At 30.9% G+C, this 14362-nt stretch overlaps 1 pseudogene; it reads left to right on the top strand.

Annotated features, from left to right (window-relative positions):
- The window catches only part of LOC149528213 (cellulose synthase-like protein H1), a 154925-nt pseudogene extending 141086 nt beyond the window's left edge, over positions 1-13839 (top strand).
- Positions 13840-14362: the final 523 nt, after the last annotated feature.

Here is a 14362-nt window from a genome sequence, read left to right as displayed (position 1 = left end):
TATCAACTAGACTTCTATTTTTTTAGATCTTGTAACCAAATTTCAAATCTCACATCCAATAATCCCTTGGATCGCTTACACACATTCACTAAGCACTCTGCTTCTTTTCTCACTTCACACTTCAACAATGATCTCAATACACATCATATATTTTTACAATCAAGGAAAACATATTTTCTTTAAACCATATCTTCATAATAATTCCTTCAGTCATCCTTTAGGCTTTCCCAATTAATAATGTAAGATAATTAATTATTATAATTATAATTTCACTATTAGCTCACAATCTATACAAAACCTCATACATGCAATATTAAGGTTTGCACACTCACTGACATCATCAGTGAACTATTCTCTATCATTTCCTAATTGTGCATCTATTTATTACATCCTAGATGTAAGATACCCAACAATGATCATGAACTGCTTTCCTAATACTCTATCTCTGAACTGCTCTCTATAAATTAGGCACAACTTCTATACATCTTTGACTTAGACTCTACGCACATGACCACATCATTAGGAGACTATGTTGAACATGTGCATAATTGTGCATGCCCAAACAATCAAACCATTGTTCATACCATCAAAATATATGCCTTCTACTCAACTAATTTTTACAAAAACCATGTTATGTTGACTCAATGAAAAAAATAGTCATGAATGCAACATATCAATACTCTCCAATGCTCAGGATACTCGCCCAAAGTAGTATCATCAACATTCATGCTAACATGATCATGAGTGGGATGCACTATATTTGAATATTATAAACAATCATGATTGGATGATGATATGGATTCAATAGTCTTAAGAAAATAGTTGCTTATTAACATGGTATGGTGTTACATCATTGGTTTTAAAAGTTCATCATAATGGACATCCCAATGTTATGCCAATGATACTTGATCTAGCATATGGAGTAATAGATAGAAAGGAACATAGAAGATTACTAATCATGACCCAAAAGTTTAATATCAAATCATAGACCAATGCAAATAATCTTGACATGTTTAAATAATTTCAAATCACACATCACAAAGCTATGTACTACCATGGTCATAAATTTTGCATGAAAAGTTAGATAAAATGAAGATAACTTGTGATTCTAGGATAAGTTTAGTCTTCAAGGTCACCAATATTTCATCTATAAATGACATACATTCTTAACAACCTAAAAATTTATAATATGACATTTTGGATGATATACTTGAGTGTAACTTTAATTCATTCAAATTAGTTCTATTTATTGTCAAATGTTACCGGTTACGGCTAAATCAAAAGGATTCTGATAAGACTATTATTGAGCATGATAGTGGATTTATAATGATTAATACAAGGTCATTTGAGTCAATTGGAGATGAGCCCTATATTTTTCAAGCGAATGTGAGCAAGTATTCTACTTTTACATTCCACATAAACTAGGTTGGTCATTTGTTATTAGACATGATCTAAGAGGAAGGTTGGTAAATTATAATGTGATGGAAGAAGAAGATGCTAAAGAATCAAAAGATTAAGTAAATAATGATCACAAATGATTGTTACACAATGATGATGAAGAAGAAGATGATTATGATTCTGGTGATGCTAACAATGATGGTGATGATGATCATGATCATGATCGTGTTGATAAAGGCGGTGATGATCAAGGTGATGATGGTCATGATAATGGTGATGAAGATTATGATAATGGTGATGAAGATGGTGGTGGTGATGACAATGATCAAAGTGACAATTACAATGATGGTGATGATGATGATGACAACATGGATAAAGATTTTGATCAATAAAATATATATCGACGTATAATCAATGTCAAGTATGATGGGGTAATGATTTATTTATAGAAATTTGTTTGACTTGTATATTTTTATAATTAAGTTATTATGTGTTGAACTCTACTTTCATGGAATATATACAATGATATTGCATAGCTACCACACATCATAAAGGTAAGGAATTAAAAAATATACAATAATTTTGATGAATGCATCATTTAATGTTTGTCTTCTACATAATTTGTAGCATATAAAATATGTAATTTTTGGCTAACTTAAAATAAATGGCTCACATATGCATGCTATTTAACACATTTGACCAAGATCTTGCACAATCACATGGATCAATAGGTATAAGTCAATAGACCCCATACGTACAATTTTATATTTGCATATCTTCTCTTTACCATCAACATCAACTTTAGCCCTAGTGTGTCTCTCATTTTATGGATTGCAAGTATTACATAAAAGATATTTGTCTGATCTATCTTTCTCAAGTGAGGAAATGGGAATAGAAGACAAAAGTGAGACATCTAGTAGGTCTAAAATAGGGAGATCAACAAGACATCAAAAGATTAGGAGAAGATTCAATAAATGAATGTATTTTTTCCTTGCTAAGGAGGGGTCATGTTCTTATGATAATGAGAGTGAAGGTGATAGGAAGGTTCCCTTAACGTACAAACATATTTAGAAAGAATGGGTACCCAAGGAACTACTCTAGCTAACATTGATTTTTCTATTAAATAGATTTTCTATGGATGGCATAAAGGTCAGTTACATAAATTTGTTGAATTGATTAAGTATGTAGGACTTTATTACAATTACAACAATTGGATATGGATTGTGCAATATTAAAAAATTATGTGTAGGTATGCAATGTCACCAAATTATATACAATGCAAAACAAAATGATCAAAGTAAAAAGCTTGCTATGTATATTGATGGAAGGCCAAAAGAAATAGGGAATATTGTAGAATTTATAAATAGTTCTCAACCCATGTCAACTAATAAGTGGCTAAATTATATATTTGAGGCATGCGAGGGAAATCATGTTTTTCTATTTGTGATAAAATCAATAAGTGTAGGGGAAGAGCTTCTAATAGATTACAATTTGAATTGTGTAGATACAAAAAATTCCCTATCATGGGACTAGTAAGTATAACATTTAAATAAATTGCCTCCAATTAATATCAACTCCAATATACAACTATTGTTTTACTAATAATTTTTTTTGGTAAGGCTATTATTTTCATTTCATTTTTGATTTCGAAGAATTACCAATCTTTTTCATAGGGAAACATGGATATACCATAAGGCACAAGTAGAGATGTACCTCACACACCTTCTTCAACGAAGATAAACCTTAACTAGTGTAATTGTACAAGTTATATAGAAATAAATATCATATTATTATGTTCTCTTCTTTATGTCTTTGGAGTTATTTTGATGGAATTTTTCTAATATTGATGTCACAACTTGCTACTTATTGATAAAGAAAAGTGAAAATGATAACAAATCAAATGCGATCTGAAACTCAGGCATCGTTTCTAAATGGCATTTCATGTAGCACTAACCCCATCTTCATGACCCATAAACTTATAAAAGAATATAGTGATGAAATTCTTAACCTTGTCCTTCACTGAAACATTACTTAGAAGATAGAGGCACTGAAAGAAGAATTGATGCTTAGAGTCAATTCTTTCAAGGTAAGCAATAATTAATCTTAAGCAAAAATTAAAGTTTAATACATGTTTATATTTTATAGTATCTTATGGATCATGACCTAAAATATTATGTGTTCTTCTTATAGGATTTTGTGACACCTATGAGACTGTGTGGTCAATATGGTGAAGGTTGTAGCACACAATCTTCATGTAAATAACACTTTCTCTTTACAACATTATAACACTTAAATTTAATCTTTATCCATTGCAAATTAAAAATAATAATGTTACAAATGTATTTACTAACAATGTGGCTTGTTCCTTTGGACGTCCTTGAAAATCATAGTTTGATTTATGCCCCAAAGTCCATAAAATGACTTCTATGAGAAGAAAGAATGTAACAATTGTACAACACATTCATGCATCAAATTTTTGTACTACTGTAGTTATGCAAAGATAACCCTAGTATGCATATGTAAATTAACTTTATTGTACCAAAAAATGTAGTGTGAGAATTATATGAGAGATATAACCTATAGATAATTATCTTAAAGTATAGTAGCAGATATAAGAATAGTTCTACATACCAACCTTTAAGGTAACCTATTGCACAAGCTCATCAAAATTGGGGTTTGATTTCTCATTTCCAAAAAGGTCAAATTTATATGGAAGGGCATAAGGTAACAAGGCCACTGTAGCAAAAAACACATCAATAAGAAATCCCTTCATCATGTTGGTTTTATTTTCCAATGTATGCTCAAGCTCTTGAAATCCAACCTGGGCATACCAATCAAAAGATGCTTTCCATTATTAGGAAATACCCACCCTCATGGTATTAGTTTTTCTTGACTAGGCCATACTATATCAATAATTTTCTGACCCATGGTTTATTGGATGTGTGACTTGGAAACTCTGATTTCTGGAGGAATAATAGACAAACCAAATTGATTTGGCCCATAACTTACCTTGCAAAATCTTGTTTCAAGTATATTGATGATCTGAAAAGTAGAACCAAGAAAATTTCCATTTTTATCAAATTTTATAGGACCAGTTAAGCTAGTGAAATTTGTTTCTAGCAATATATTCTGTAACTATGATCCTCCTACAAACACCTTTAACTCTGCTAATTTTGTTTCATTTCTAGTTAAATTGGAGAGCTAAGGATAACTTGTAAAATAAAAATTTACTCCTTTCCTCAAGAAATTGTCAATTGAATGGGTAATTTTCTAGATTGCATCATAAGCATATAGTCCAAATGCATTCAAGTGGAAATTAATTATTTTAGTTTTGTAGAGATTGTTCCACCTTGCTCTAAAAGTGTGCTCCTGATTTGAAATTAGAATATGCCTACATATAGCAAGGATTCCTTGGAGTGAGTTCATGGTTTCATAGTCAAGTCCATCAAATTCCAGAAGGGAAGAAAGCCAATGTGTGACTATCTATACATAGGTACTATTCAACATTCCAAGGTACAGTACCTCAAATAATAGATCGATACATGTGTCTGGATTCATATGCACAACAAATACCCTTGACTCCATCAAAGCTAACTACACCAACACACTTCCAATATCATTTTTACTAACTCTACAAGAAAATTTTATTTTGTTAACAATCTTAGCATTAACATCTTCTAGCATGTCATTCAAAGAAGCTACTCCATTTCTCCCATAATCATCATCTGTATATGCAACCATAATATCTTTGCATCCATAGAAACTAATCATAGCTACAAATTCCATCATTCCATACATATCATCTATATATGCAACCACAATAAGAAGTTATCCATTTCTCTCGTAGAAACCAATCATTTCATACTAATATGATGAGAGAGTTGGATATATTACCCCAAATGAAAGAATTGGTACATGAAGTTCACTGGCTACGTGTGAAACAATATGAGCAATAATAGAAGATTGTGGCCCTACTAGTGCAACACCATTTGTTTTCATCAACATTATAATACTTAACTTTGATTGTTGGATACTTCTAGCTAGTATCCCATTTGATCTTTATCCATTGAAAATTTATTTCCTAACAATGTATTCTTCAACTCATGATGAAGTGTAGATGCCTCCTTCGATCATAACTCTGATATTGTCAACTACATTTTTGGCAACAAGGAGCTTGCATACATCTTTGACTATACCAAGTACAATTGGTAAAACCTTATTTTTCTATATTTTACAATGTACTAATCATGAATTATTATTTTTGTTGGGTGGATTTTATATTCATGGACTATTTTGTGCACTAACAAATACACCTATAGTTGATAGAAAAATAGAGACTACTACTAGTAAAGTTGAACCATTTCCTGGAGTAATCTATGTGACTAGTACTAGTTCATTTGTGGGGACATTATTGTTGAACAAGAAAACTATGTTTCCATTACAATCACCAAAGCTTCAGGTGCTTTAAAATTGTTATTATTTATAGTGTACTTGTAGTTTACTTATACATAACTCATTTTGGATTGATAATCCCATGATGTTTTTGTAGGAAATGATGTTTTCTGTGGTCATCTTTTTGAAATGACATTGAAGCTATTTGGACCCACCATACATAAAAGATCGGTAGTTTCATATCATTGCTACAATACTTTTCTTTTCTTTTATTTATTGTACTATATTAAATTTATTGATCTAACAATTTTTTATTTTTTCAAAGGTGAAATGAATAGGGTCCTGAATTAAAAAATTAGCTCATTATATCTTTTGAGGACCTCTTTGGAAAAAACATTTTTGATAGTGCCCTACTTCTCAAAAGAGCATCCAAACATATAAAGACTATGAGGAACCAATATAGAAGGGGTCTAAAGGATAACCCAAAGTATGAGTGTCCTCCTGTGATTCCACTGATGGAGTGGAATGAAATAATAAAAGATGAAAAAGAGAAAAGGCTACCTGGAAGAGGAATTGAACCAGAAAAGGGAAAAACAAGGTATGTCATGATAGTATTGAGTAGAATGTAATTATGCACTAAATAGTGATCTTTTTAAATATATAATATAACATGTTTCAAACTTTTCATAGACTACATGACACATCAAAAGCTACATAAGCAAGACTACAAAAGGTTGTCCAACACAAACTTGTCTATGGTGGCTATATGAATCCTCAGTCTCGACTTGTAATTAGCAACAATGGAATTTCATATTAAAAAAATTATATAATATTGCAAACAATTTTTTTAATCAAATCATACATGCAATACTAATGATATTTAACAAAAAATATAGTTCATAGAATTCAATATAGAGCCCACAAATGAAGATTAAAAAAATTGCATGGAAGGAAGGCTATAAAGTCATGGTTGCACACCTATGCAAAGAATCTGAAAATCACACCAAAGAATCTAGTGCACCAAACGAGACACAAGTAAATTGGTCAAATAAAAAGTAAATCAAATTGAATAGTTGAGAAACTTCTTTTTTGGTGTTATTTTCCAACATAAATTGACTACATAACAATGTGGATAACATTTCATTATAGCCTTCAAATCCTATCACAGCACGTGTGTGATGAAAGCCATGATGTGTATCATAGTGGTGGAGGTCTTAATTTGCTATTAGAATTTAATTACACAATTATGAATAGAATTCAACATATTCAATTGCAATTTGATGTGTATCTTTTTTTTGAATATTTTAGAGCATGTTTAACATTATGGTAAATGAGTGGAGCACGTTCAAAGTGTTCAGCATGTTGATGTGGTGGTAAATCAAAATTTTACTATAAATGATGTGGCATTGTCAAGTAAGAAAAATACATGCAATGTTCTACTAGTTAATGAAATACTTGTAATAGTAAAAATAAAATAAAAAGAGTATGTCAATTTAAACCATTTACTTGTTATTTCAACAGAGTCCCCTTTAGTGCAGCAACCTTATGCTCCTCAAAACAGGAGGAGGAATTATAATTTGACATTACATGTGACACAAGAGGAGGAGAATGAGGAAGATATTGATGCTCCTATTAGCCTTTACCTTAAGAAAGCTAAGAAAAAAAAAATGATTTTTTAAAAATGCTCTTTGATAAACCTTGTTTGGTAAACTTTGTTGGATAATGAAAGAACATTGTTTTAAATAATTATCTATGAATGTTGCATATTAATATTGATTTTTATGTCTTGTTAATGAATATTATTATGTGTTAATGAAGTCTTGATTAGTATTGCATATTCATGAATTTTATATCATATTAATGAATGTCATGTGATTGTATTGATTGAATGTTATAGTTCATAAATGAATGAATGAATGAATGAAGTATGTAATTATATGTTAATGGGGAATTTAGATTCATGTTAGGGGGAGGGGGGTGAGGCTAGATGAGCTTCCACTTTCACATGGTTGGCCTTGTTAAGTAGAGATATAAAAATATTATTAAAACCAAGTGAAGCTCAAACTAACATACCTTCATTAATTAATCAGTTTCATTCATTGTAGGTCTAGAATGATGGGATAATACTCTATGGAAAAGGTATGAATTTTTAGAGGAATATTAGGTACTTGATCTTCCAACTTCAACAACTTTACCACTTGCCTCATTTTGGGTATTACAGTTGGATCTAGATGGGAGCACCACAACTATCCCTACCAATTGTTCCATTTTAGCTTTCTCAAACTCCACACTTAACTTTATATTTGCAGTATCCAAAACTTTTCCTTAACCATAGGTCTATTTCTCTCTTTCCAAAGGCTTAAGTGGATTAGAATTCTATCTATAACTTCCTAGCTTTCCTTCTTTGAGATAGTCTAAGTAGTTTCCAAAAGAAAATTGGAACTCAAAATGAAACCTATTCTAGTGATCCCATATTTTCATTTTCTTGCCCTCCTTATCTCTGATTTTTTAAGAAACTTCCTTGTTGTTGTCTAAATTGTCCCTTCCTAAAAAATCCTCCCTCCCCCCTGCCCTTTAGATATTTCACTTCACCTTATGATAGATTATTGCTCTTTTAGGATGAGTTCATTGCAATTTTGGGAGGAGAATGTTGCCTTAGATAAAGAGAAATCCCTGCTAACAAGAGAAGTCATTGTTAATTAACAAAGTTAAAATATCTTTTTTTTATGTTAAAAAAAATTCATGTGTCCTTAATATAGGCAATGAATACCTTGATGATGTGTGTCCCTATGAAGGCCCACTTGACCTATTTAAGCCAATAAAAACATTTTATTTAATCATTGTATTCCTCCTATAACAAGATTAACTTGTTTTTACAGTCAACTGAAGGCATGTTTTTATCTTTTGATCTCTCAAAGCATCTCCCTTTTCTTCCTTGGTCCTCTTCTCCATGGGGTAGAATTTGAGCATGAGGGAGGATTGATTCATCTTGTCATCCCTCAAGGAGTTATCTTGATTTGTCTCTAAACTTTAATTCCATTCATCAAATATTTTTCATCTTCCTCGTTGTTCTATGTGAATTATGAGATTGTTGATTATCTCTTTCCCTTTCCTCACAACTTTGAGAGCCAAAACATTTTCTTAGAATTTTTGGATAATAGCTTTTGCATGTGAGCTTTGGTTTTCTTTTGTGTGGATGCTCTATCACAACATGGCATGGAATTTTGTTGGGTATTATGCATACCCAGAGAGGCTTACAATGAGGTAGGAATAAATGTTGTTCATTTACAAATTTATTTTATTACATTAAAAATTAGAGGTCGTATATGTTTATTTCTCTATGAGTGAAGGTCTTATATGTTTATTCCTCTTTGAAACACTACAAAAACTTGGGTATTGTCTTATGTTTTTAGCTTGTAGATATAGTTGAGAATCTGTTTCCAAGCTTCTTGTTGTGGATGTTTTAATCACTACAACAAATCCATTCAAGGAGCCTGCATTGATAACTGCCAATATAGTTCTTTCTATTCTTGCATTTGATTATCCACTAGAATAAATTGCTTGTTATATCTCACATAATGGTGCATCTCCCATTAGTTTCTGCGCTCTTGTAGAAACTTTGAGCTTTGCCAAAAAAAATGGGTACCATTCTGTAGAAAGTTAAAAATACAAAATAGGGCACCCTTTATGTATTTCTCCAAAGAAAATGAGTAATTTGATCTTGATTTTGTCTAAGAAAGGAAAGATATGAAGGTGATGATGATGTGATTAAAGTACAGAAATCAATAGTTCTTGTGTTATTAAATCATCACACCTCCTTACCATTGTTAAATGATATTTTGCAGGATGAGTATGAAGGTTTCAAGAAAAGGATAAGCAAAACATTGGAAGAAAAACAAGTTCCACCTAATTTTACTTCTCATCATAGTGTTGATGGTTTTGTGTATAGAAGCTTCGATGTTAGAAACCATACAAGTATAATACAGGTAATAGGGAGAGTATGAAGTTAAAATGATTGTTTATTATATTTTTGTAGTATCAAGATAGTAAGAGCTTCTCTAAAGGATGCATATCTCAAACTATTAATTCTTTATATGTACAGGTTATTTATGAAAACAAAATCGTTCATGATAAGAAAGTTGATGCTCTACCCCACCTAATATATGTTGCTAGAGAGAAACACCCAAGGTTAGCCATGATTATAAGATTGGCACCATGAATGTCATGGTTAGTATATTTTTGTTATTTATCTTTCTAGAACTTATTTACAAAGTTTCTAGTATAAATTGTGATTGAAATAGTTTTTGAATAATTGTTTGGAAATTTTAATAGTAATGTAAACTATGAAGAATAACATGAAATATATAATATTGTACTATCAACTATGATAGGTTTTGATGGTATTACAAATATATACTATTTCTTAACATGATTTTTACTAATCTGATGTAGTGTTGGGTTTTCAACGTTGATGAAAAATGCTCCTTTAACACTAAATATGGAGAGAGATATGCATGTCAATGATTGTAGAGCTATACAACATATTATGTCTTTTTTCCTTGAATGCAAATTAGATAAAGAATGTGGTTTTTTTCAATTCCCTCAAGTGTTCCATGGAAGTCTCGAGGATGATCCCTTTGAAAACTAGTTGAAAAAACTAGTAGAAGTAAGAAATAATTTACTATCTTTTTTGAACTAATTATTCAAGAGCTCTCTAGAATTTTTGGCCAAGGTATATCATGATTATAGATGTAACAATGGAGATGTTGGATGTATGTAGACTATTAGGAAGGGATCGAATGCACTCCAAGACTCTCTTTATGGAGGAACCATCTGCTTTTATAGAAGAAAAGGCTTGTATGGGTTGCCACTTAAGATTGATCATCACTATAAGAAAGGAAGTGAAAGGCAAAGACAGAGTAATAGAAAATCTTTGGCATAAAATTGGCTTAGAGATTGATGCTCAGTATATGGCATGTTGACATGTGGTTGGAATAGTGATTCATAAAAGGCTTATAAAAAAAATTTATAAACCCTTTAAATATTTAATCAATAACATTTATGATGTTGCTTGAGCAAAGATTCCAAACTTTGCATCATCTTGTTCATCTAAGGTATTGAGGAAAGAATTTGGAGAATCACATGCCCTAGTTGAAGTAGCTTAGGCTATACTAAGTGGCATTCCATGCAATATCCATACCCTTCCTTCCCTAGTTACAAAGGAAGCTTTGAAAGTTGCTAGTTGCAGCTATGAAACCAAAATTGCTTGGGGCAAAGTGGTAGAAGATGCATAACCTTTTTTTTTTCTTAAAAATAATTCCTACTAAAAGGTTACCCATCATCTTATATTAATCTTATCATATGTCCACTATCCATTTGAAATGTAAATTTTTGTTTTTGGATTTGATTGTGTATATTTTTTTAGCATTAATTTTTTGGATCACACTCCGCAATCCATCATCAGGATAAGAGAAAGAATGAATGAAAAAGTGCAAAATGTAGAGCAATCCTCTTTTTCTTTGTATTTCCCTTTGGTTGTGCTTGGTCTATATATTTCACATTTCAATGCAGTCTGTCATCTTGATGATGGATCATAAAGCGTGATCTAAAACATTGATGCTAAAAAACATACACAATCAAATCCAAACACAAAAATGTACATATCACCTTATTTATTAGACATTGGATGCAGCCCACAAAAATCTTCCATAGCATAGATGCTAACTCACTTTTGATTGGTTGTAAGATGGATGTATGGATCTATAGTTTAGGATGTTGTGATGAGAATGAAAATTCATAGTCTAGGTTGGCATTTCATTAGTGTCCAACTAGAGGAACTAGTTTTCATGGGATGTGCAGCAACCACTGGTCCAGATACCCTTGTTCAGCAGAAGAGATGGGAAATAGGACTACTTGAAATTATTGTAAAAAAACTTTATCCTCTCATTGGAATGAGAAGAAGCATTAGGGTATGTGTAGGATCATGGTCAACCAAACTATGCTCTTAAGTGGCAATAAAAAATTAGAAAATCAGGGTTATGTCAACTTGACGTGCAATTTTCTACTTGTTATTAACTTTATATCAAAAAGTTGAGAGAAAATAATCTCTAAAAATTTGAATTTAGTTTCTAAACTACTAGGACTTATGTCAAAAAAATAAAAATTGATTGATCAAAATTTTGAATTTTAATGCAATATTACAAAAATTTTAGAACAAAAATAAGAAGTAGACGCAGGTCTAACCACCTTAATCAAAATCAAATAAATTTTTTAATAATATTCTAGATATAAGTAGTAGACTCATGCCTAGATGTGACACATATTTTGGAGAATTTTTATTCTAAAAAAATAATTAATAATTAATTTTTGACTTTAGTATTTTTGGAATAAAAAACTCTCGTGTCTGACCACCTTAACTAATTCAAAACTCTATAAAATTTAATTTTTCATTTTTTTTTCTTATAGTAGAAGAAACATAGCATGTGATGCATCTTTTGGATTTAAAAAATGTTGTACCATTTGAAAGTTATAGTTGCTTTTCAAGTAATGTATCAGTTAGCAATTTATATGTAACTCCATTAGAAAATAAGTAATAATTACTTACTAAACTTGTAATTTGAGAAACCTTACATTTATGGAAAGATAAGAACATTCTTAAGAAACCCTTTTCATTTTATCAAATTTTGGTGAAAAAAAATTATCATCTACATGTTTGAAGTAAAAATCACATAAAAATAGGCCAAAAACACATTTTTAGGATGTTTTGAAAGTTGACCATATAGGTTTGGTATCAAAAGATAGAGTAGACCTTATAAAGATATTAATTGTTTTCATTTAGTATCAAGGTGGGTGGGAAAAAAGTTGAAATAGATTTTGAAATAGTTTGAGATATTTCAAAACTATAGATTTTTCAGATCACCACTTTTTGGCACACCATGATCCTGCACATACCCATTAACCTAAGGTAGAGGATGCTTTATGATTATCTCTGCCTATGGATTGTTTGGTCAGTACCAGTTATCTGCTATCCCTTACTTCCTGCCATGAGTCTGTTATATCATAAATCATTCTTGCCCAAGGTTGGTTAAATTTTATTTTATATTAATATTAGCTTATTTGTCTAAATTGAAACATGCATTAACCTGTTAGCCATTGGTCTCATCATATGGTTGTGACATGAACAATTATGTGTTTTGATTCAAATCATCCTTAAGACAAGTTTTGAAAAAGGAAGTCAATTTTGACTACTTTACAATTAGACCTTAGTGTGTGATGTTCAAGCAACCCATTTGATTCATTTAGTTGGTGTATCTTTAATCATATTAGTAAATGAGACAATGTGATTTCAAATGAACCACCCAAAAAAGTCAAATCATAGAATGCATTGCTTAAATTATATCATAAAGAGGGGCAATGAACCACTCAAACAAGTCAAATCTTAGAATGTGTTATTTAACTTATTTTTATTTATAGATTTGTATACCGTAATTTTCATTGACACCAGCTTTACTGCTAATGCAGATTACAAAGGTTTCTTTTCCAATTGCACTAGCACTCTTTTTTTCAATCTATGGATATTAGCTTGGGCAGTACATTCTTCTTAGGTGTTCTATGAGAGAGTGGTGGAATAACCAAGTCATGTGGCTTATTGTGTGCACATCTTCATGGTTCATTGCACTATTTCATGTTGTATTGAAGTTGTTGGGATTGTCTAAGACAATATTTTTTGTGACTCCAAAGGGGTCAGAACAAGAAGAGAATGGTAATGAGGGAAAGTTTACATTTGATTCCTATGCATTGTTCCTCATAACAACTACAATATTATTATTAAGCTTAGTAGCCTTTTCTTGGAAAATTGTTTCAATGGTGGACAGTGTCAGTGAGATCAAAGAGAGGTTTTTTGCAAAGTATTTGTGTAGTGTTTGGATAGTCATAAATCTCTAGCCATTTGTGAAAGGATTGGTTAGCAAGGGAAAGAGAGGCATTCCATGGAGCGTTATCATGAAATCTTGTGCTTTGCCTATTTTCATATACACTACACTAGCTTAATTCAGTGAAGTTTGTTTTTCCTATCTACCAATCTCACTTATTTAAATTGTATGAATCTTCCTAGAAATATTCTTCTATCACAGAATTATTTATCTTTCATCCTTTTTAGTGAGGAACTCTTCTTCCATTAACAATATGTCTATAGTTTTGTACCATTTATGAATATTTATTTGTGGTCCACTAAATTCTTCAACTAAGAACAATTAGAAAATGACAATCTTTATAATTCAAATTTAGGTTGGAGAGGTTCTAGGTACTTGATAAGTATGTTGTGTGTGGCAATTACAATTGATTTTCATTTTCCCCCTTGTGAACATTTCTACAGTTCCTTTCTCAACAATAGACATGTAATATATTATTTTTCGTGTTACTTGTGTAGGTCTCTTGTACGCATTTCTTGATATGTTTGACATAATTTTTTATTTCAAAATATAAATATCTTTTCTTCTTTTTTTGTATCCATGCTAAAATATTTTGCTACTTTCAATATATATAATGTCAACAGTTTAAGATGTAAATTTGA

Source organism: Cupressus sempervirens, chromosome 11, assembly GCF_028749045.1.
Source record: "Cupressus sempervirens isolate cs-2001-9-10 chromosome 11, ASM2874904v1, whole genome shotgun sequence".
NCBI classification, from domain to species: domain Eukaryota; kingdom Viridiplantae; phylum Streptophyta; class Pinopsida; order Cupressales; family Cupressaceae; genus Cupressus; species Cupressus sempervirens.
Note: the sequence above shows the minus strand (reverse complement) of the source record. Positions and strands in the feature narration are given on the sequence as shown.